Consider the following 25866-nt stretch of genomic DNA (forward strand, 5'->3'; position numbering starts at 1 on the left):
ACACCTCCTTGATAGGTTAGAGAGCACACTTCAAAATCCTACAGCTCAAGGCAAATGGACCCCTCAGGAGCGGATCCTCCATATCAATGTATTAGATCTCCGAGCAGTTTGTTTTGCATGCCAGTGATGCCTGCCCCATATCAGGGACCACCCAATGAGAATAATGCTGGACAACAGAGAAGCAATTTATTATATCAGTTCTCAAGGAGGATCAAGATCCCAGTGCTTAGGGACAGAATCCATAAAACTATGGAACGGGTGCATGTTATACTGCATAGAGATCTCAGGTTTCAGAGTAGCAGCTGTGTTAGTCTGTATTTGCAAAAAGAAAAGGAGTACTTGTGGCACCTTAGAGACTAACAAATTTATTTGAGCATAAGCTTTCGTGAGCTACAGCTCACTTCATGGGATGCATTCAGTGGGAAATACAGTGGGGAGATTTATATACATAGAGAACATGAACCAATGGGTGTTACCATACATACTGTAATGAGAGTGATCACTTAAGGTGAGATATTACCAGCGGGGGGGTGGGGGGCACCTTTTCCAGTGATAATCAAGGTGGGCTATTTTCAGCAGTTGACAAGAATGTCTGAGGAACAGTGGGGGGTGGAATAAACATGGGGAAATAGTTTTACTTTGTGTAATGACCCATCCACTCCCAGTCTTTATTCAAGCCTAAGTTAATTGTGTCCAGTTTGCAAATTAATTCCAATTCAGCAGTCTCTTGTTGGAGTCTGTTTTTGAAGTTTTTTTGTTGAAGAATTGCAACTTTTAGGTTTGTAATCGAGTGACCAAAGAGATTGAAGTGTTCTCCAACTGGTTTTTGAATGTTATAATTCTTGACGTCTGATTTGTGTCCATTTATTCTTTCCGTAGAGACTGTCCAGTTTGACCAATGTACATTGCAGAGGGGCATTTCTGGCACATGATGGCATCATGTGTATATATGGCATCCTATGTGCCATCATGTGCCAGCAATGCCCCTTTGTTTCTCCCCCTCCAGCTTTGAAAGTATCTTGTCTCCTCATTGGTCATTTTGGTCAGGTGCCAGCGAGGTTATCCTAGCTTCTTAACCCTTTACAGGTGAAAGGGTTTTTCCTCCGGCCAGGAGGGATTTTAAAGGTGTTTACCCTTCCCTTTATATTTATGACAGAGTGGATGGGTCATTACACAAAGTAAAACTATTTCCCCATGTTTATTCCACCCCCACCCCCCCCACTGTTCCTCAGACGTTCTTGTCAACTGCTGGAAATTGCCCACCTTGATTATCACTACAAAAGGTTCCCCCCTCTCCTCCCCCCGCTCTCCTGCTGGTAATATCTCACCTTAAGTGATCACTCTTGTTACAGTGTGTATTTTGTTTCATGTTCTCTATGTATATAAATCTCCCCACTGTATTTTCCATTGAATTCATCTGATGAAGTGAGCTGTAGCTCACAAAAGCTTATGCTCAAATAAATTTGTTAGTCTCTAAGGTGCCACAAGTACTCCTTTTCTTATAGAGATCTCAGTGGTCTATCTTCCAGGACTACAGAACACAGTGGTGGACACCCTCATCAGACATTTTAGCATTAATCACAAGTGGGAGATGAAGAAGGTGTATTAAAAGGGGTATATCTTACCTAGGGTCTTCCACAGATAGATCTCTTTGCGACACCATCTTATAAAGTGCAGACAGAGCTGCTCAAGAGGAGGGCACAGTCACTATTCAAAGGGAGATGCCCTAGTCATTCCTTGGCCTCTCATATTGCTATATGCTTATCCCCCAACTCCCTTACTGCTCAAGGTCCTGAGAGAATAGAAACAAACACTTTGGACTTTGGTGGTTGGGAAGGGACTAAAGTGGCAGTGGGTCTGCCCCCTCCCTATATGCCCTTGTACCAGAGCACCAGAGTGTCTGGGGTACAGCACTGCTGACAAAAATATCCAATGAAGAGTGCACAGACATGCTCACATCCTGATGTGGAGCACCCAGGGACACATACCTTGAAGAACACCAGTTACTGTACAAGTTAAGTAATGCCTCCTGCACTTCAACGAGCATCCTTCAAGGTAAAACTACCACTCGGCTTGTCTCAACATTAAGAAGCCTTTTTTTCTAGTTGTAGACTGGGCCTTAGTGTCACATAGGATTTCGCTGCTTATTACTCCAGTGTACTGTGTTGTCTCTACAATGCTATGAGTTTATTTCCCTTTTATTTTTCTCCTTTAAAAAACAAACCAAGAAACTAATTGTAAAAAAGCATTAATGCATGACTAAAGTATCAAGAAGATGAAGAAAATGCTTTTTTATAAAGCAAAGTTGGAAGTAGAAGGCAAAAAGGGATCATGAAGGCATGAAAGGAAAATGCATGATGGAAGATAGCCAAAAGACTTAGTACTTTGGAATGTGTTTTGTTTCATTAGTTTGTGGGCTAGTTGTGGTATTCTCTACAATTCTTTTGTCTATTACTTTTTCTTCATTTCTTTTCAATTAACAAATAAAGACTATTGAATTTGTGGGAACAGCAGAAACAGCTAGGGATGGTAGGAGAGGCTATGGAAGAATGGAAGAAGGTGCAAAGGTTAGATGAGATAAGGTAGCAAAGAGGGTTAGCTGAAAGCTTCTGAGGTGAAAGAGGAGGGGAGAGACAGAAAAGATAGAGTTGTAGGCAGGAACAGGTTTGTGTAGAGCCTTACATGTGAGAACAAAAAGATTGACTCTACAGTGGAATAAATCTGACCCCTTGGCATCCTATAGACATTACCTGGTTAGTAGCATATACTAGTACTAGAGAAAAAATGTGTAAGCTGATAGGTTCCCAAAGAGGTTACCTAATGTGGTATGCCAGGAGTTGCATACATATTGCAACATGATAAATCAATGCTAGAAAATATGAGAAATCAGGAAAATGAACACATGAATTATTGAGAGGACATAAAAAGAGAACAATAAAGAGAAAAATGCTAACTACTTGTGCTGAAAGACACAGATGGGATTAGCCCATGAACTCCAAATAAATGTAGTTACCTTTGATACCTTCTTGTTGACCTTCATTCTCTGAGGTGAAAGTCAAAAGGGCAGATGTGTAATTTTATCTCACTCTGGAGTGATTATCTTGTTATCCAAACTATCTCTTTGCTCAATGGCACATGTATATAAGGGTGAAAGTTTGCTCTGAATTGCACCTGTTGATAGGTAGAAGTGAAGGTAGTTTTTCGCTTTTTAAAAAAATAGACAGTCTTTCCTATATCTGGCACTTATGTGACCTTGATTACTATAAAAGTGTCTGAGCACCACACGATCTTTAATGTATTTCACCTCACAGCACCCCTGTGAGGGAGGGAAGTGCTCGTCATTTTTTTGTTTTGGTTTTTGTTTTTACTTTTTTCTACGACTTCATTCTCCTTCCACGGCGTATTGTTTTTAATAATGGGAAGATTTTCCTAAAAGTTGTTTTATTTCAAGTGATATTAATTTTTTAAACAATGTGATGCCACATTGTAGCATTAGGACACACTCCAGGGTGTTTTTACTGGTACATTAATAAACACCTCAGGAGGTTTAAAGCACTCAACCTCTAGACTTGTGCTTCGCAGAGTACTCAAGGCGTGTATTAATGGAACAATAAAACATACCCTGGTGTGGCTCAGTGCCATATTAGAAATGTTGAATTTATGTGGGATGAGGCCAAAAGCAAAATAGGAGTATCAGATGGTGCCTGTGCACACAGTTGAATCTATCCATTTATATTTCAATCTAAATGTACTCTCTATTTCTGAATAGCATGACCAGATAGCAACTGTGAAAAATTGGGATGGGGTGGGAGGGTAATAGGTGCCTAAATAAGACGAAAGCCCCAAATATTGGGACTGTCCCTATAAAAGGTCTGAATATCCAGGACGCTTTGGATTCAAGATTGTCTCCCTACCCCCCGCCTTTTTTTTTTTCTGATGTGGGAAGAGACATGAAAAGATACAAATACAGGATTAATAATTGTCTTTACTTCTTTAATTTGCAATATGCATGTGTCCTACAGAATTATGTTTTGAACAAAGATGTTGAATAGCAAAAGCAGCACAGGTAGGGCTCATTTGATCCTTACACTGCTGCAGCAACTTTCTAAACCACCTCAGCCACTGTTTTTTTTTTTCCAGTGGTTCAGCTGAAATCCTGTAAGTGCCACTTTTAGTCCCCCCACAAAAAATCTTACTTATTTACACTCCCCCCACTAAGAACTCTCTTGACTCTATTTTCTAAGCTCAGCCATTTTTCCTCCTGTATGCCTGCTGGCTTGTCTTAGGTACTTACATGGCTCCATTACCGCAGTATCTGAGTACTTCATAATATTTAATGTATTTATCCTCACCACATCCCTGTGAGGTAGATAAGTGCTATTATCCCAATTTTACACATGGGAAACTCAGAGAGAGAGAGAGAGAGAGAGAGAGAGGCTAAATGACTTGCCCAAGGTCACACAGAGGTGAGAATCGAACCCTTATCTGTGTCACCTAAGTGAGCGGCTTAATCACTGCTTTATCCTTTCTCTCTGTCTATAGGTGCCTTGCTACACAAAAGGAAATCCATTTAGTGTTCATGTGTTCAGCAACATTCCCTCTCAAACACAATGATATTTTAACAATCAATGTGCTTATGAGATGATTTAGCTTGTTTATTAACATTTGTAACTGAGTGCAAGGTTTTCTTTGTTGGGGGATCTCTTCTGCTGTTTGATAGGACTTGTTGTATTAAATGTTAGAAGTTCCAGTATATCATTTATTTAAGACCTGATTCTGCCACCCGTTCAGAGTATCTCAGTGATATCAGTAGAAATACTCTGTGTGCATAAGTCTAGCAGAATTGATTCCTTATATTTTTCAACATTGTATAATCCCTTCAGTTTCTGATGTTCATATGTTTTGGCCACAGTTGGCTTCTTTTTAATTAATTCCTTGTTACTAAATAAAAAGTATTAGCAGAAAAGTGAAGCAGGCTATAGGAAATGCTTTTTAATCCTTAGGAAATGCATTTCAAAATAGTTGAAGCTTCCCCCTCTGTTTTTCTTGTACCCCTTTGTGTTGGGCCTTAGCTGGCAAAGAGATGAAAGTAAAGTATAGCACCGATTCTGCCCTGCACATCAAGCATTTCTGCCAACACTTTTATGATTTTTAAAAAAACTGGAATCTTTTCAGGCTATGGCTGTGCTACTGTGTTTCCAAGCTTCTAATTCCTATTTTTTTATAGTATTGGTTGAGAACTGGCAGACAGAAACATTGTCCAGCATGCTGTAATTAGCACATAATCCATTCCTTAGCTTCTGGTGCACGCACAATCTCCTTAGTGATATTAAATATGTTGTTGTTCGTGCTCCAAAAAGCATCTTTATTGTCATAGGCCTGTTTTTGTTTTTTTTTATAATTGCTGAGAAGCCAAAAATCCTTCTGCTGTACTGGACAGCTGAGGCTGCTCTGCCACTCTGAAGATCAGGCCTTCTATAAGTAGATGTTTGGTAGGTAGAGCTGGGGGACTTATGTTTGCCATAAACAGGATTGTTGATATAATTAGTAAGAAATAGAGGCAATGGCACTGGGTCTCAGACAATCCAAATTCAATTTCAAATTTTACCATTATTTCCTGTGTGACCTTGGACAATTCATTTGATTTCTCCATCCTTCAGTCCCATCTATACACTAGGAATATTAATATTCCATGCAAGTGTGGTAAGGACAAATTCATTACTGCTTGTGAGGTCCTCAGGTACTACAGTGATGAGGCTACACAATTACTTATCTAGATGGGGCAGGCCTGAGCTACCTGCTTTAACTCCATGGCTCTGCTTCTGCAGACTACTAAGGTATGTGGCAATGTCCATGTTTCTGTTGACAGTAGATTTTTAAGGGTATTGGTGGTGGTGTAGCTAAAAGCTATTATGGGGTTTACTTTAAATGGTAACAGATTTTTGCCATGCCAGAGAACTAATTATAATAATAAAGGGACCAGAATGATAAAGGAGAATGATAAAGAGGGCCAGCGGAGGCAAATTATATGAAACATTTCCTGAACTTTGGCTATGAAAGTCCTGGCAACCTTACTGGAGCTCATTTGCTTTAATTTATTTTTCTAGTTCCTTCCAAACAATATTTTCAGCAGTCACCTATATGGGATTTTTGCATTTATAAAGCATCTTTCATTGGAAACCATTTTATAACGGTAAATTCTATATGGTTTGGGGGTAATTTAATCCACCTCTGAAGTGCAGCCATCTCTGGGGAGAAACACAGTGCAGTGGGCCATTCCAAGACAGGAATTGAATAACAACACATCCAGTGATGTAGGAGGAAATTAGATCGGCATAGTATGATTAGCCAAACTGTAATTTCTCCAGGACACCAAGGGAAACAATATCCCTCACTGCTGAAAAAGTGGAAAATATGCCCCTGGATCTTATACAATAGCTGTATTTGTTAAAAGAATGTGGGTATAAGTGTGTGTTTGAGTGGACATGTTTGGCCTAGTCAGGGCCTTTAGTTTAGTATTAGACACTAAGGAGTCTCAGGTTTCAAAGACTACAGTATGCATAAGCTGCTAGGAATGGGAGATGTGGAGCTGATGGTGCAGACAACCTACCAACTGAACCTTTTCTGAATCCATGTCAAGCCTAAAGACTATGGTACTTGAAGGTCTTTGCTGTCACTATTTCACATGAATCAAAGTGAGTCTCTGAATGTCTCTGTTTCACCAACTAGTAAGTGCTTAACTTCCTATCCCTATAAATGAGCATGGTGAGTTAACAGAGAGTTGGGAGGAAAAAAGGGAGGGGAGGGCTTAGTAGCCTGACATTTTAGCATTCAGCAACAGCACTATGTATGTTGTGCTTTGTGACATTTCTTTGATGGATGCTACCCTAGTGACATTGAACTGAGCAACAGCAAAGGGGGCAAAATACCCCATATTATTCAGGTTTGTCAAAGTGAGCAAGTGTATTCAATTCTCATGATATTTATTCCTCTAAACTTTGTTATGCTTTAAAAAAAAATCAGAACAGTTCATTACCTTGTTCTAGAAACACCACGCACAAGAGAATTGTTTATTTTAAACTACCCGTATTAGTCATGTTCTTTTTGGTTACATTTGAAATATTTATATTTGTAAGATTTCCTTCTGTATAATTCTGACTAAAAACAACAAAAATATCTTTGTCAAGAAAAATCACTGGGGAAGCAAGTGGTGATTTGCTCTTCAAACATCAAACAGTCATAAAACTATGACATCCTCAATGCATGTAATATATGGACAATTAACTGATAAAGTGCGAGAAGTTTCTAGGTTGCTCAGCCTGCAGCCCTCTTAAAGGGCTGTTCTTTAACATTATAACTGAGAGAACATCAGTCCTTCCATTCTTTAGAGGAAGCTTGTGTGTAGTAACAGCCCAAGGACGATGCGTAAACCCTTCTGAAGTCAGTGGAGTTACTTGGTGTAACAGGATGGTCTTATCCCCTTCAGGGTCACTGGCTTGGGGCCAGCCAGTTCTGTATTTTAATCAGAGGCAGCTGAGGAAAAGACATGATCCCTATAAAGAGTAAGGTTCTCAGTAAGGTAGGGGGAGCAGGAGCAGCAAGGAGTCACTTGGGAGGGCAGGCAATAAGAATCTGCTGCAGAGAAAGGGGCCTCCAGGGAGCAAGCCTTGGGAGACAGTGCTCATGTAAAAGCACTGTGCAGAGCCCAGGAATAGAGGCATGGAGCTTGCAGAAAGGGTGCCCGAGAAGGGGGCCTAATTTATGTTTAGTAGGAATGTTGTTGAAGATGAGTGTGGGAGTGAGGAGCCTCAGAAGTGGCAGAAAATCCTCTGTTTATGATTTCTAGTTCCTTTAACTTTTTCAGGTTTGGACTCTGAGGACTTTATCTTTGGGCTTGAATGGCTTATATTTGTCTCAGTAAATGAACCTAAACAAGAGTGTTATTGAAATGAGGAATTTGTGAAGTCCTTGTTCAAGAGCCTGAAGAGGGAAACTGAGGTACAGGACTGAAACACTGGGTCTTGTCACCAGGAGCACTGTGAGATGGGGCATTGCATAACACATGGATTTAGAACTGATGTATGCAAGTTCAGAGTCAGATCCCAGTTGAGTTTTTAAAAAAGTTAGAGGAAATCTGGCCATCTAGAATTTAAGTGAGTTAAGTCCATTTATTCATGTCTGAATACTAGTAACATCTTTTGCTGTTTGTCCCCTACTACTATGACCTTCCACCATTCCTTCCATGGAAGCTTTATCAAGGTTATTTCAATTTCTTTGTCTGATGTCACCAAAGTACATAAGTTTGCGCCCGCTGATTTCTGAGAGCAGAGTCCACTTCACTCCCATAATATTTCTAATAGAAGTGTTCATCTTCCTTTCCCTCATCTTCTTAATCTTCACCACCACATCATCTCAGAGGCTTCAATATTCTTCTTGTCGGCATTAGTTTCCTGGGATTAACATCCATAAATCACCATGGAAACAATTATGTTTTAGACCAGTTGAACCTTTATACCTTTCGAGATACGTTTGTATGCACTGTAATTTTTATCTAAAATTTACGTATTAATTAATCCAGGATTTCCCCAAGTGTTGGATGTTCTCTCTAAGGAAATGCAAAAGACTAACTAGGACAGACCTCTCAACTGTTTGCTGGAGACTCACGTTTCATTAAATAAATAAAAGTAAGTTCTAGAGTTTATGATTGCAAAAAAAAATCTTGAAAATATGACCTAATTGTAACTGAAACAGCAATGTCTGCAGAGACTCTGAAACATTAGATCTGAGGTATTAACTGTCCCATTTATTTCAAAATGCCACACACCTGCATCAATAGGTGGGGGAACTTGATGGGACAAGTGGTGAAAGGGGGACAGTCCCAGCAGCAAGGGGGGGAGACAGAAAGGGATTTTTTTTCTCCCATGGACCAATTGGTAGAGGACCTGGGAGTTTTTTCCTTCCTCACAGCACCTTCAAGCCACAGTGGGATAAGTACTGGGTTAAGATTTTGGTGTTGGGCCTTGGGCTCATGTGATAGGGTGATACCTTGTGGCCTTTGTGGGCCTAGATCCTCACCCTGCTGCACATGTTACCCGGGGTTATCTGAACCTATATTACACCACCAGAGGAATAGGTGCACGATACAACTACCAGCACAAGCAGCGCGCAGGAGTGCATCATCTCCAATATCTTCCAACATCCACGCTGTTAGTAATCTGGAAAAGCATAACAAAGCTTTTCCCTTCCTATATAAACAATTGCACTTACTTAGATTTGTCAGAATTCAAGTCATTTCCCACCAAGCTAGAGACTCATGCTTTTAACTGTGCTTCAAACACTCACCTGGGATTCAACAAATTTATCAGTTCTGAATTGCTTAGGGTGGGAGATAAGTGGGACCTGACTCTACCAATAAATTTTATTCAAACATCCTTCCTCCAAGTTTCACATAAACTGTGAACCTCCCCCACCCAGCAGTGTTCAAATGTGCCACTATCTGGGGGAGGGAGAGGCGCCCAGCCCCCTACAGGGAGACATCAGGGGATGCAGCTGGGGTCTTCCCTTCATGCTCAGCCAGCTTTAATAAAAGCTCTAGCGGGGGCAATTCATCTGTCTTTTCCCTTTGTTTGTACCCCAGGAGCAGTCTCCAAATTTCCACCTGCCAGGGATTGGGAGTTATTTTGTAGGGCCTGTCTCCCTTGTCCTTCCCTTTCCCCCCTTTTCTTTGGCCCTCCCCCAGAGTTTTGCCTGGGAGGGTTATTGGATCTACCTTATCAACTTCTTTCTTGAGGAGTCTGCACCCCTAGGGTTTTCAGGCCCTATCCCCTAAATCTTCTAACCTAGCTACTCCTGAGTAAGTACCCACCAATGCCATGCGAATCATGGGGAGAAACCCTTGGATGAAGGCCTTAAATTTATTTATTTATTAAATTTATTTATTTAAATGCAGCTGTCTTAACTCAGGTTACCTGCCATAATCAACAAAGAGTGTTTAAATGCTAGCTTCTTTCTAGCCACATAGCTTTCTGGTCTCTCCCTGTCCTGTTGCTTCTCTTGGTGGTATATCACTACAGGGCTTTTTCCCGGGAAGAGGGCATTTATCACCTCCCCCTGAAAGCTAATATGCCTTTGTGCATCATCATCTTCAGGAGGGGTCCCTACTTGGATATTATAGAGGACTCTTGCAAAATCCTCGGGGATCATATGTTCCCTGATCAAAACTGCTACATCTGCAGTGATGAGACTGGGGATTCCAGCTATCCTTGTCAGCCACCATAGGCTGTGCTCCAGTTTAGTGGGCCAACCTGATCAGGAGAGAAGGGCCTGTTCTCTACCCTATCTTCTGTTTTCCTGGCAACCCCCCCCCAACTCAGGTGTCCAGTCTTCTTCACCATGGTGTTTATCATGGGGACTATGGGCGGGGGCTACTTTCTCACTACGTGCTGTCCTCACTTCTAGCTTATGGTGGCTAAGTGCAAAGTGCACAAGAAGCCTGCAGGTTATGTGAAGTCCAGTTCTCTTGTAAGACACCCTCTGTCCCCCTCACAGGGAGGAGAGCTGAGTCCTGGGAGATAGGCTGAGGAGAGCCCTGCATTATAGTTTATATGGTAAGGAGCCCTGTAACCCCCGTTTTGGAACCAAGTAAATGCCTGGTATAGGAGTGTATGGGTGATGGGTGGATAGCACCCATCCCCTGTGTTAAAGTTTAATAGAAGTTTAATAGAAGTTAGCCTGCTGCTTAATTCCATGCATGTATCTGCCCTCATTTTGCTATGGGGCCACATCAAGGATGGCTCAGATGACAATGGTGATACTTTAAATATCAATATTAACTATTTTGTTGCTCAAGGCATGTGAGAAAAGAAGAGAAAGTATAATTTATGAAGATCTACACAATCTTTAGTGGCTGTTCATTTTAGGCCTTTAACAACCAATGGTTGCAGGGGGTGAGATGAATGGGGGCTCGGTTTTCAAATGTTGGGAAATGTTAAGTTTCCTCATCTAGATGAATGGTTAATTTTTATTTGGAGAAATTAACTTCTGAACATTTACTGTTGCTTGAAATGTTGACATTTACTCTAGATCTCTTACTGGTTTAAAAAAATGAAAACAGAATGTTAAGTACTTAACTGATATGTGAAATGGTAAGTAGCAGAAACGTGGTAAGCAGCACATCTCTTTAAACTGCTAAAATAGTTGTGGTTTTGTTTTTTAACTGGGAATCTTTTGCCAGAATGTTTTTTCTTTGAAAAATATTGATTAGTTGAAACTAACACTTTTTGCAAAAAATGTATTGGTTTTGACAAATCTTTCAGTGAGAAGGTTTATTATGTCTAGTATGGAATTTCTGCTCAAAAGGATGGGCAAGAGAGACCCATCCCCAAGTAGTCACTAGTAATGGCACTCATGTGGGATGAGGAAGACCCACTTTCAAGTTCCTTGCACTATCTGATTTGGAGCAGGGACTTAAATCTGCATTTCCTACGTTTCATGTGAATGCCCTCACTAACAGGCTGTAAAATCATTCTCTCTGACCCAGGTAGTATTTAATTATTCAGATAACTTACAACAGCTCCAGAAGGAGAGACTGTGAAAAAGAAAGACTGACTAGATAGCCTGGTGGTCAGGGCATGCCCATAGGATATGGGAGACCCAACCTCAAGTCCCTGCTTTCAATTGGGCACTAAACTAACAGCTGAAACCTCAAACTCTTGTGAAATGGAGTTTTGTTTTCTGGCTAGCCCGTGTGTTTTGGTGTATGAATAGCTGAGCTGATTTCAGTGTGAGTCGGTGATGAACTTTTTAATTCCTTTAAAATGAGGAACTAAAGTCAGTGAGCTACAATGGGACAGACAGTTATTGACATTTTTATCTGGATCTCTATTGCAGAAGCAACCACAGAAACAGGAAAATAATGTGCTTGCATTACGAATTTCAATCACTTGGTGACTCGGTAACTTTTGCTAACCAAGGAACTAAACACTTTTTATTTTGTCTTTGCTTGTCAGTAAAATAATTCATTTCTGAAATTTGCCAGTTGCTCCACCCTACGTTGTGGTGATTTTGAAACATCAAAATACTAGTAGATTAACCATAACAAATTCAGTTTTCATGATAGATGTCAGTAATACCTCAGGCAGAAATAGTCTTTTCACTTGGAAATGATTGCTCTCACTGCTTCAGTTGCTTGTCAGTTTTATCTTCTAAAACACAAACTGCGGATGATGACAGATTCTCTTGTAGTTTTCACTTTCCATATTATTTTTCTGTGATCTGTATGATGAATTGTTTCTTCTCCAGTACAGCTGAGGTAAACTGTGCTATGTCTGTATTCAGTTCATTTTGAAGTTTAGTCACCTGATTTTGAAACTGGCTGATAGAGCAATATCTGGTACATGAATGTTAGTGAATTTTTCTTTTCGAATAGGTTTTTGTCTGCATTTTCAAGATTTCATCAGTTTGCAGCCAGGATGTGTTGCCAACATTGGAATGATTGTTGGGAGCTGGCATCCTGTTAGAAGGTGAGCTGGACTTCATTTGATTACCTCTGCAGGGATCGATGAGCTACTGAAAAGCTGAAAGACAAAGATCATCCTGATTTTAATAGTTTTCTGGCAGTCTGCTTTTAGTTTTTCCAGATGTCTATATAAAATGTCACCTGATAAAAATGTGCTTAGAAAAAGCATTTTACTGAACATTTAGGAAGACTCCTACTTTCCTTGAATAGGGCTGGCTAAAAGGGTAATTGTGTGTAATAAGATTGGAAAAAAAAAACAGTTGAGCACATGCTATTTTTATGCACCCGTTCCTGTTAGTTCTAACAGCATCAGGTAGCCACTAGAGCTGTGTGGGACAAAAATTGCATTGTCAGTGATGCAAGATCATGTTTTACTATAGTAGCAGCAGTACCGATAGAGAGATTGCACAACTACTTTTATTAAAGCAGTTTGTAGTGGTTGGCATAAAAGTCATTATTTACCAACCGTTGTTACAGCATGATGTGAGATTACTTATGTATTGCCCGGTATTTAGACAGTGATATCAAGATGTACTAGCTCTTGGTAAATTGACATTATATCGGTGATCACTATATTAATTATTAAAAAGAAAAGGAGGACTTGTGGCACCTTAGAGACTAACAAATTTATTTGAGCATAAGTTTTTGTGAGCTACAGCTCACTTCATCGGCTCACGAAAGCTTATGCTCAAATAAATTTGTTAGTCTCTAAGGCGTCACAAGTACTCATTTTCTTTTTGCGGATACAGACTAACACGGCTGCTACTCTGAAACCTATATTACTTATTGTAGCTGCTGAACAAAGGGATTATTGTGTTTAGTGACTACAGATCATCTGCACTAAGCTTATTAAAAAATTCTGGACTGGCTAAGGACATGTACTTCATTCTCAAGCATTTCTAAGAAGATAAGTAATTTCTACCGTCTACCAACTGCCACAGCCAAAGTTCCTGTGTTTTATTTATTTTGCTAACTCTATTCCTGACTCCTTATTAGCATCAGCATTGAGTAGAAAATGACAGGATAAAGTGATACAAGGCAGGTCATATCTTCCCATTAGATGAAGACTGCAAAAGGATATGACTTTTGGGGGACAAAAGTTTGTTTTTTTTTATTAATCACATTCCTGAAAAGCCAGAAAAGATAGCAAAAAAATCTGGTGACTGAAGGATATATAGAATGCAGGTATACATTATGGGCCTCTTGTGATGCTTCAGACAAACTTCAGATCAGATAGTAGGGTCAGTAGTTTGAGACGTGCAAGATTATAAGGCCAAAAGGGATCATTATGATCATTTAGTCTTTCCTCTTGCATACATGGGCCATAGAATTTCACCTGAATTCAGGGCCGGCTCTAGGCACCAGCAAAACAAGCAGGTGCTTGGGGCGGCACATTCCTAGGGGCGGCATTCCGGCGCCAGCCATGCCGCCCCTAGAAATGTGGCCCCGCCACCCCAGCTCGCCTCTGCTCCGCCTCCGCCTGCTCCCGTGGGCGTGCCACTGCCGCTCCGCTTCTCCCCCGCGTGGTAAGCCTGGGAGGTAGGGAGGAGAAGCCGAGCGGCGGCGCACCCGGGGGAGGTGGCGGTGGTGGAGCAGAGGTGAGCTGGGGCGGGGAGCAGTTCCTCTACTCCTCCCTTACTTCCTGCGCTCCCCCCCGACCCTCGCTCACCTCCGCTCTGCCTGCTCCCCTGAACACACTGCCTCTCCCTCGCCTGAGAGGGAGGGGGGAGAAGCCGAGTGGCGGCGCACCCGGAAGAGGTGGCGGTGGTGGAGCAGAGGTGAGCTGGGGCGGGGAGCAGTTCCCCTACTCCTCCCTTACTTCCTGCGCTCCCCCCCCGACCCTCGCTCACCTCCGCTCTGCCTGCTCCCCTGAACACACTGCCTCTCCCTCGCCTGAGAGGGAGGGGGGAGAAGCGGAGTGGCAGCGTGTTCAGGGGAGCAGGCGGAGCAGAGGTGAGCTAGGGCTGGGGGTTGCGGGGCAGGGTGGCCGTAGGAAGCAATGGGGGGGGGAAATGCGGCATGCCTGGGGGAGGAGGCGGGGCCGGGGATTTGGGGAAGGGGTTGGGAAGGGGCGGAGTTGGGGCAGAGCCGGGGGCGGGGGGTCACAAAAAAAAAGTGGGGGCGGCCAAAATTTTTTTTGCTTGGGGCGGCAAAAATCCTAGAGCCGGCCCTGCCTGAATTAAGCCTCTAGCTTCCCATAGTAGCACAGAAGAAAAAGCTTTTATTTAGCTATTTCCTCATACCAAAAGGGAAGGCTTTTTTCCATTGTGGATCTCTGAAAACTGGACAGAGTCATCAGAAAGTTCAAGTTCAGCATGTTGACACTGGCTTCCATAATTTCTATCCTTTCTCTTGAGACTGATTGCATACAATTTAAGAGGCCTCAGTGTTGTAGCAGTGTCGGTCCCAGAATATTTGAGAGACAAGATGGGTGAGGTAATATACTCTTTGGACCAACTTCTGTTGGTGAGGGAGACAAGCCTTCAAGCTACACAGAGCTCTTCTTCAAGTCTGGGAAAGGCACTCAGAGTGTCACAGCTAAATTCAATTTAGAACAGCTAGCACATGTGCTAAGGGGCTATGGAAAGTGAGGTGGTCCTTTCTGAAGAATATGAGGTACTGTACGTGTTTTCAGACAGACTTCAGAGAATCTGTGGAACCACTTACAGCACCTCACATACTACAGAAGGGACCACCTCACCTTGAATGGCTCCTTAGCACATGTGCTAACTACTTAAGCTAAGCTATCTGTCCAACCTTGTACTTAGCTGTGACACTCTGAGTACATTACCCAGACCTGAGGAAGAACTCTCTGTAGCTCGAAAGCTGGTTTCTCCCACCAACTGAAATTGAGCCAAAAAAGATATTACGTCACTTGCCTTGCCTCTTAAATTGAAATATGCCTACCTACATCTGTATTGACATTTAGCTAGTTTCCAGATGATGATAATTGCATCTCCACGCAAAAAAGCAGTTGTCTGTGTCCTTCGGCCTTTCTGCCACACCAGGTGTATTTACCAAACGGCTGGCATGACTGGCATTCATTACAGACATCAGTGTACACATATCTTCTCACAGCTGGACGGTTGGCTAATTGAGGCTCATTCTCAGCAAACTTCGGAAGAGTCACTTGACATGACATGCGAACTATTTCAGTCCTTATGTCTATATGTCTACACTATGAAATTAAGTCAATTTTATAGCAGTCGATTTTTAGAATTTGATTTTATACAGTCGATTGCGTATGTCCACACTAAGCACATTAAGTCAGCGGAGTGCGTCCTCACTACCGTGGCTAGCATCGATTTATGGAGCGGTGCACTGTGGGTAGCTATCCCACAGTTCCCGCGGTCTCCACCGCCCATTGGAATTCTGGGTTAAGCTCCCAGTGCCTGATGGGGAAAACATTGTCGCAGGTGGTTTTGGATACATGTCATCAGTCCCCCCCCCCGCCCTCCTCCGTGAAAGCAAGGGCAGACAATCATTTTGCGCCTTTTTTTCCTGGGTTACTCATGCAGACACCATACCACGGCAAGCATGGAGCCCACTCAGCTCACCATCACCACTGCTGTTGTGGGCAAGTCTACTGTGGGGGCTGCTGTGATCCAAGTAGCCAGTGCAATCATTTACGTTCTGTTATCAAGGGTAGTGACTGGGAAATGTGCAGTCCTTTTTAGATTTTAGGAGCATCATATTCCTGTCCTTTGTTGCTGGTGAAGAAGTCTTGCAGCCGTACAGTCCGGTCGGCACTGTAACACCCCATAGCACTTCTGTGGTTGACACATGTAACAGCCCCAGGGCTTTTCCTGTTTTGCCTTGGCTGAGGTACCTTGCCCTACCAGGGCCTTCAAGCATTTGACACAGAAGCACCTGCAGCAGCTGGCATTGCTACACAGCAGCAGCTCCTGGGTTCCTTTGCAGCAGATGGTGCAGTAGGACTGCTAGCCCTCCTCATCCATCGTGTACAGCTCCACCACTTCCTCTGCAACTCTGCTGTCCTGCAACTCTGCTCTCTTGCTCCCTAGCGACGCGCTCAGGTGATCCGTTCTGGTCCTCCTGGGTGCCTTCACAGCAGATGGTGCAGTAGGACTGCTAGCCATCCTCGTCCATGGTGTATGTCTCCACCGCTTCCGCTGCAACTCTGCTCTCCTGCTCTCCTGCAACTTTGCAGCAGATGGTGCAGTAGGACTGGTAGCCGTCCTCATTGGACATGTAGCTTGGCCGGGGGTTCTGGGTCTTCCCTGCCTGGATCCTAGCAATCTCTAGGGCACGCTGCAACTCTGCTCTCCTGCGAGCTGGACGTTTCTGTCTCAGGCTGCTCGCCCAGCCGGCAGCACTGACCGGTCGCACCTATCCCAGCCTACCCCTTTCTCCCATGGTTCATGAAGCCTGGACAGTTGTAAGGAGCAGTTCAACTATAGACTGAGCAAGTGCAGAATGGTGGTTTAATGTGCCTTTGGACATTTAAAAGCTCACTGGTGCTGTTGGTCAGACCTCAGTGCAACCAACATTCCCATTCCTTGCTGTATGCTCCATAATATCTGTGAGAGTAAGAGGGAGACGTTTATGGCAGGGTGGGAGGCAAATCGCCTGGCGTCCGATTTTGAACAGCCAGACACCAGGGTGATTAGAAGAGCACAGCAAGGCGTGCTGAGCATCAGAGAGGCTTTGAAAACTAGTTTCACGACTGGCCAGGCTTCGGTGTGACAATTGTGTGTGTTTCTCCTTGATGCAAACCCGCCCCCTTTGTTGATTTTAATTCCCTGTAAGCCAACTACCCTCCCCCTTCAAAATAAAGTAACTATTGTTTTGAAACCATGCATTCTTTCTTTATTAATTAAAAAAAAATGAGATAATGGACAAGGTAGCCCAGGTGGGGTGGGGGAGGAGGAAAGGACAAGGCCACATGGCTTATTGTAGCCACACTAAAAATCACACTGTTTGAATGACAGCCTTCTGTTGCTTGGGCCATCCTCTGGAGTGGAGTGGTTGGGTGCCCGGAGCCTCCCCTCCCGCGTTCATGGGCGTCTGGGTGAGGAGGCTATGGAACATGGGGAGGAGGGTAAGTGGTTATATAGTGGATGCAGCGGGGGTCTGTGCTCTTGTTGGCTTTCCTGCAGCTCCGACAGATGCTTCATTATGTCTATTTGCTCCCCCAACAGATGCTTCATCAGGTCCGTTAGCCCCCTCATTAGCCTCAGCATCACGTCCTGCCTCCGCTCTTCATGCTCACTTAATTCTTTCCTGGCCTCTGCCACTGAATGCCTCCATTCATTAAGCTGTGCCCTATCAGTGCGAGAGGACTGCATGAGCTTGGAAAACATGTCATCGCAAATGCAGTTTTTTCACCTTCTAATCTGTGATAACCTCAGGGACGGAGATGATAGGGGAAGCGTAGAAATATTCTATGCTCTACGATTCTGGGGGGACTCCATGGTCACCTGTGCTGCTGAGTTCGCCATGCTAGCCAAACAGGAAATGAAGTTCAAAAGTTCCTGGGGCTTTTCCTGTGTACCTGGCTAGTGCATTGGAGTTCAAAGTGCTGTCCAGAGCGGTCACAATGGAGCACTCTGGGATAGCTCCCGGAGGCCAATACCATCAGTTTGTGTCCGCACTACCCCAGATTTGACCCTGAAAGGTTGATTTTAGCGCTATTCCCCTCATCGGGGAGGAGAACAGAAGTCAATTTTAAGAGCCCTTTAGGTCTATGGAACAGGGTTGGTTGTGTGCACGCAGTCATTTTTAAATCAACCTAAGGCGGCTAAATTCAACCTAAGCCCGTAGTGTAGACCAGGGCTAAGGTAAATTCACTCGTTCCTCCTTGGAATAACCACTAGGAAGGGGATTATTCTGGATTCTGTTCTAGTTAAGGGAAATCTAGCAGCTTGTTTCTTTCTATTTTAGTAATTTTTAATTATTATCTTTACCCTCCCCAAAAAAAGATTATTTTAACTGAAAGCAGAGATTCTACTTAGGCCCAAAGTCCAATTCCCTTAACAAAGGACACATATTACCTCCCACAATACCCTCCAGCTCATCAGTTCCAGATTTCATCTGGGTTTATATATGATGAGTGTTTTACGCAGCCCTACTCTGAAATTAATCTTTAATAGTTAATGATAAATTGAAAATAACAGTCATGGAATGTAATGATTCACTTGCATTAATATAAGATTAATCATAATGATTTAATATTATCACACTGAATACTTAATCAGCTAATAAAGGTTTGTCAAGGATTCTAAAACACTACTGATCCTACAACAAATTACTAGAACATATGTATTTATGCCCCTGTCACCTTTAATCTGTCCCACAGACCATTCTGTAGTATAGTTTCCCTTGTGAAAATTTAACTGTGAACAATGAGATTGTGAATAATCCCATGGGTTACACTTTAAGATATTTTTCTGATCCTGTTCTGTGAAAAGTTTTACAACCACTTTCACTATAACACAAATTATTTTTACTTCATTTGTTATTCATTGTAATTTAAATCATGATTTATTCTTCAAGTATTCATTTGGATGTAACCAGTAATTCTGTAAGAAGTGAATTTTAAGTTAGCATTAATCATTTTCCATTTATTATTTTACTAATAGTTATGCTATCAGTATTGAAGTGTAATGTTGAAAGTGCTATCAGCAGAAAAGCATATTATAAGTGCTATCAGTTATCTTTTTCATTATATAATTCATTTGGCTTTCTGGTAATCATACTACTGTATAAATAGGAAATTCTTCATGGCTGCACAATGTTTTAAAAGGGAAACATGGCCTATGTCATTTTTATAGCATTTAGTTATGAAATGTCACAAATGACTTGTATATAACGGAGACTAAAACACCTCTTTTAATTTACTCGTGCCACAAAACATTTCCACACAAGCCCTCTGATCAACACATGTAAGAATAGGAGTACTTGTGGCATCTTAGAGACTAACGAATTTATTTGAGCATAACCTTTCACGAGCTATAGCTCACTTCATCGGATTCATACAGTGGAAAATACAGTGGGGAGATTTTATATACACAGAAAACATGAAACAATGAGTGTTACCATACACACTGTAACAAGAGTGATCAGGTAAGGTGAGCTATTACCAGCAGGAGAGCGGGGGGCGGGGGGGAGGTGAACCTTTTGTAGCGATAATCAAGGTGGGCCATTTCCAGCAGTTGACAAGAACGTGTGAGGAACACGGGAGGGTGGGGGTGGAGAATAAACATGGGGAAATAGTTTTACTTTGTGTAATGACACATCTACTCCCAGTCTTTATTCAAGCCTAAGTTAATTGTGTCCAGTTTGCAAATTAATTCCAATTCAGCAGTCTCTCGTTGGAGTCTGTTTTTGAAGTTTTTTGGTTGAAGAATTGGCACTTTTAGGTGTGTAATCGAGTGACCAAAGAGATTGAAGTGTTCTCCGACTGGTTTTTGGATGTTATAATTCTTGACGTCTAATTTGTGTCCATTTATTCTTTTACGTAGAGACTGTCCAGTTTGGCCAGTGTACATGGCAGAGGGGCATTGCTGGCACATGATGGCATATATCACATTGGTAGATGTGCAGGTGAACGAGCCTCTGATAGTGTGACTGATGTGATTAGACCCTATGATGGTGTCCCCTGGATAGATATGTTCAGGGGACACCGTTGCGAACTGTATCCACTGTTCCTCACACGTTCTTGTCAACTGCTGGAAATGGCCCACCTTGATTATCACTACAAAAGGTCCCGTCCACACCCGCTTTCCTGCTGGTAATAGCTCACCTTACTTGATCACTCTCCTTACAGTGTGTATGGTAACACCCATTGTTTCATGTTCTCTGTGTATATAAAATCTCCCCACTGTATTTTCCACTGTATGCATTCAATGAAGTGAGCTGTAGCTCACGAAAGCTTATGCTCAAATAAATTGTTAGTCTCTAAGGTGCCACAAGTACTCCTTTTCTTTTTGCGGATACAGACTAACACGGCTGCTACTCTGAAACATGTAAGAATGTTTCTGAAGTATCAGGTAAGCTGTACTGGTTCCAAATTAGTTATTAGTTATAGGACTCAAATGATTATTTCCCTCTCATGCTTTGTGGGATACTATTATGAGCACACAAAGTGTTTTCTTTTGCTGAATGTACTCTAAGTGCAAGTGAATTTAGTACTAATTAATGTGAGGAACTGAGTTGATAGCATGGGAGACACAAGGTGTCTGATTTTTCTCTCACACCAGCATAAGTTGTGAGTAACTTCACTGAAGTGAAGAGGAGAATCAGGCCAAAGGTCTGTAGTTAGTCTCAGAAAACTCTGTGCAGCAGGGCAAGCTTTTATCTGTTTCCCTGACAATGTGTCTTACCACTGTCTGAAGAGGGATCCATTCTACACATATGAATGAGTAGTACAGTCTGCCTGCACATTCAGGCCTTCCTACTACAATGGCGAACAAGGGTGACAGTTGGTGATGGATTTGTGATGTGGACAATGGTCCAGTAATAAACAAAAGTAATATTTTCAGAAGTGGCTAAATCACTTAAACTCAATGGGACTTACACTTCTTAATGATTTAGATGCTTTTGAAAATAGGACTTTGCTTAAGTGACTTCAGAAACTCTTCAGAAAATGTTACCACTAAGTATAGCATCCCAACTCATTTCAGATAGTTAGAAATGTCTAAATCTACAGGAGTTAAGCTTTCCCCAGCCAGCCGAAGCAAGGGCTTATGCCATGTTATGATTCCCAGTCTGTGAACAGCCTCTATTTCCACTCAGATATCACTTTTTGTAGATAAACAAGTTAACCCTTTCCTGACTTCCAAAGGAATTGGGCGTATACAGCTCCAAACACACCTCTTTTCTATGACAAATATACACTCAGCGGAAGCCTCCCCGTAAGAACTTGAAGGATTGGGACCATGGGGGATCTGCTCTACAGCTGCTGCCGCCACCTCAGCACTGGAGGGTTAGGATGTGCTCTTGTGGGTGGACCCTGGGGTCTGGGCTTGGTAGGAAGTACCACTCAGCAGGACCCGAGTGGCAGCCCCTCACAGCCCACTGATTGGCTTGAACCAAGAAGCCATGATGACAAGCTCTCTGAGCAAAAACATGGACCGCCTGCCTGTCTCTGCTCCTAACCCTGCTTGCAATAGACCTTAGATTCTGGCTTTCAACTCTGGTTTGTCCTTGTCTGTGCTCTTCGACTGCTGTCTATAACCAGGCTCCTGATCTCCTGGTAACCGGAAACTGCCTGCTTCCTGATGCCTGACCCTCAGTCTGTCCTCTGGCCTATCTTGGATTCCCACCTCCAAGTACCTGATTTGGGCTGACTCCTGCTCTGACCACTATGTCTGACCACCTTCATCCTGGTCATGGCACTCCCTACCCCAAAATATAAAATCTGCATCAGTGTGGCCTATGCCCACTCTACGTACCTGGAAGAAAAATAGCTGCAGATCTCAATAACATCAGGTAAATTGGGTAAACGCTCAGCCACACATATGACCAGGACCAGGATTTGTTCGTTCTTCCACATGAGATTAGTAGGTGGTGGTTGTGGTGGAGAAATTTGCAACAAAGTACTTGTTACTTTCTTCAAGCCTCTCACGCACCTGTTTTTTTGGTGATTAAGACCAGAAACTCCAGCAGATCCTGTGCTCTAGACACTAGGAATATAATCTGACTATTCCCAATGACATAATTTAGTTCCTGCTTTTCCAAATACCCCTGTAGTATTATGTGTCCTGCTCTATATTAGGAGGTGAGGACCACCATTAGATTATTAAAAAAAAAAAAACAACACTTGTTGCAGGGATTTTTATTGTATAAATAATAAAGTTTTTATACATAGGATATGGTGACAATTTTGGTAAAGTTCATACAAAGGGCATCAAACTCATTGACAGCTGAATCAACTAGGTTGGAGTTTCAATACCAAAACTTTTTGCGATGACATTCTCCTTTCCTCTCCCACTCCCTGCAAAGCAAACTCCAAAACCTTTTTTAACATTGAAAACCTCCAACTTTTCAAGCATTTTTCTGAGGAGCACATTTAATTACTTAAACAGTTCTCTGACAGAAGATAATGATAAATTCTGTGTAGGCTTATTTAATTCAGGGCTGAGGATGTGAGAAGAAAATGTCAGTTTATAATGGAAAGCTAATCACATATGTAACTATGCTGAAAGACCAGTCTTCACTGGTGAGATTTTCAAAAACTTCCAAGTGAGGCATATGGGTGCCTAACTTCCACTGAGTTTCACTGGGAACTGTGATATTCTAGCTGCTGAACTGCAAACAGGGAGAAAAGCTGCTTTTCTTCTTCTCTTTGTGTATTTCTGTTAAGAAGAAACAAGTTAGGATTTTCACTTACAAACCTGAGAGCTCCCACCTAAAATTACCTTTTTTCCCTTTGCAAGAATATTTGATACCACTTAAGACTATCAAACAAGGGACTTTCCCCCCTGAAAACTCTCTAAAATTAAAATGTTTAAACAAAGATTCGAGTTTTAAATTTTCTTAATATTTGTTGTACACCAAGCAAATTCTTCATTAAACAAAAAATGAAGTGAAGTTACCTGGCAACCAAACTCAAATTATTATTACGTTGTGGTAGTGCAAAAAAGTGACGTTACTCTGAAGTTACAATATCCCTTATATTGTAAGCTCCTTGGGGCAGGAACTCTTGTTTTTCCCTCCCCCAGGACCCAGCACAATGGGGTCCTGGTCCATGACTAGGGATCTTAGGTGCTATGGTAGTACAAATAATTATTATTAATAATAATGCTGGATGTTGAATTCTGAATCAGAACTAACTATAACCCCTTATCCAAATATGCCCACTATATATTGTACATGTGGCCATAGGACATGGTCTGTAAATCTTTAGAATGCTGCAGGGCCAATGGTGCAGCATGTTCTTTATCTCTGTTGTGACAGTTGCTGTTAGTACATGCCTGAGCTAAATTGTTTCTCCAGGTGCTGTCTGTGTGATGGGTTTTCCCAGAGTTGGTAGAAAACATGTCTGAAATTGTCACATCAGATCCCAACCCTGTTGCCACAATACCTTAGCATATCCCAGGTCTGTGTATATTGGTGTGATAGTGCTTATGTCGGGCCTCATCTTGCAAATACTTGTGCACATAGCAACTTCACTCTGTGAACGGATCTGTTGAAGTAAAAGGGCAAGACCATAAGGGCCAGTTTACACAATGCAACCAACTGATTCAATACGAGCAAAATTACAAATGTTTCCTGGATCAGGCCCTTAATAAGTAATTCAGTATGAGAATATTATGGGTACTCAATACTTATCATGGCATCCTCTTCTGAATGCCAGCCTTTACTATCTGGGAGCCTTTTACATACCTGTCCGTGTGCACAGAATAATCCAGAAGGTATATGTTTCTTAGCCACTCTCTTCCTGCAGAACCTCTTATCTAACTGCCAGGCTTAGCTTTAAATGTTACCGTGTGTGGCATTTACCAAAAGAGATTTAGATATCTAAATCTTTAGCTATTTTTATAACATCTTTGACAAAACCATGTTTACTCATAGTGGGCCCAAATAAAAGAGACTTTGAGAAACTTCCTCTCCCAGAAACTTGAAGGGATACCACTCAGAGCCTTTCAGGATCCAGGTGGCAATGATATCACGACTGATAAATTCATTTTGAGACTAGTTTATAGCATTCTAACCTGAGTTAGTCTCATCAGCACATTGGATTAAACTGAAAAAGGACTAGTTGACTTTTTTCTGCATTCACCTCATGCCTCCTTAATATGGTCTACAGTGAAACTGGGAGTCTTGTTGCCATAAATCAGCTGCATGGTTATTGAACCAGTAAATTGAGAAGTTGACTTTTCAGCCCACAGTCACAGTTACATCTCTCTTTTGGTGTGTGTGCTGCTTCTCAGCAAAAGGATTGTCATGGTGCACTGGCAATAGATGTGTATCACTTTTTCACAGCTGCTAATTGCTGTATCTCAAGCTACCAATGTGATAGATAATAGCTCTGAATACTGCATAGTGCCAGCTCATTAGCACAGGAGGAAAAGGATAGCTTTATCTTTGTTAAAACATATTAACTTATCACAAATATTTAATAATTAATAACAATTGACTTATCAGGAAGTACTGTTGAGACCAGTACTTGATATACTGTATGATGTTATGCACTGTGGTTTAGTAGTAGTGTATTAATTTGTCATTTCATCATCTGAGTATTTTTAAATAATTTAAAGCATGAATCTATGTCCTAATTTATCTTTAACTAATAAAAGTGTTCTTAATTATTCTTAAGCTATTTGCCACCTTGACTTAACGTTTTAAGTCTGCTACATCTATCTTCTACTAGAAGCAGCTACTACCATGCTGTTTTTACAGTGATTTTACGCTGAATTTTGCAGTTTTTTTTTTTTTTGACAATATCTATGTTTTATGTGGTGGTGTTTGTAGGTTTTGGACTACTCATATTATACTGTTCTCAATTCTTTTTATACAGTGCTCAAGAACATCAGATGGGTACTTTATAAACATAAATAAATTAGAGTTCCCTTTATGCTGTGAAAACCCCTATGTAATGTTTATGCTTGAAGAGAAGAAGAATGAGAGTCTGGACAATCTGTTGCTCATTCAGACAAAATCAGTTTAATCATAACCATAACGAAGGAACTAAACAAACAAATTCCTAAGTTCTCTTCGCAGGAAATGTTCCTACTTCTGTCCCTGCTAAATATTCTGAGTATTTTATAACACTGTGTTCAGTGCCCACAGTTTGGTACAGAGTGCAGTGTGTAAAGACTTTTGGGAGTACATTTTCTTCTGTGTTTTTTTTTTACATCTGTCATGAAATACAATCTAGTGTGTTCCCAAAATAGACTGTTTGTGCTTCAGGAACACTTTTCTGAGCTTCAGGGATAAAGCTTCTCTGGTAGGGATGATTTAGCAGTACCTACAGAAGGGATAAACTCCATCAGAGGATGAGTAAATCACCCCAACGTTCACTTTGGTGGTGGTAGAATTTGTAGTTCTGGAGTATAAAAATGCACGAAGTAGTTAAAAATAATGGTTCTTATAGTGTTTGGAGCACACTTCCAGCAGCGTCTCAATGTACATTCCAGTATTGTTTTATTCAAGTTTCTTTTCATAAACGACCCTTTAGATTTCTCATGACAAAAGGAAATCAGAAATCTGCAGATTCTGTTTAGATACTAACAATGTCATTAATGTAGGATGGTAGAGTTTAGAACCAATCTAAACTACAAAATAGTGACAATTGAAAGATCATCATTACTTTTACAGAACTAACAAATGCCTATATAAGTTGTGTTCCTCTGTTGGGTGTTTAGCATTATCTTAATTATTGC

The 25866-nt window shown here is 41.7% G+C and overlaps 1 protein-coding gene across 4 annotated transcripts in view; it reads left to right on the forward strand.

Annotated features, from left to right (window-relative positions):
- MGAT4C (MGAT4 family member C) overlaps window positions 1-25866 on the forward strand; it is a 663620-nt gene that overhangs the window by 281560 nt on the left and 356194 nt on the right. For 2 of the 4 annotated variants that reach the window (XM_074941941.1, XM_074941943.1), the window contains exon 3: window positions 12428-12521. The exons of the other annotated variants lie outside the window; for them this stretch is intronic. The gene's annotated coding sequence lies outside the window, so the exon portion shown is untranslated. The remainder of the gene's footprint in view (window positions 1-12427; window positions 12522-25866) is intronic. 4 annotated transcript variants of the gene reach the window in all.

This window comes from Natator depressus, chromosome 1 (genome assembly GCF_965152275.1).
Source record: "Natator depressus isolate rNatDep1 chromosome 1, rNatDep2.hap1, whole genome shotgun sequence".
NCBI lineage: Eukaryota > Metazoa > Chordata > Testudines > Cheloniidae > Natator > Natator depressus.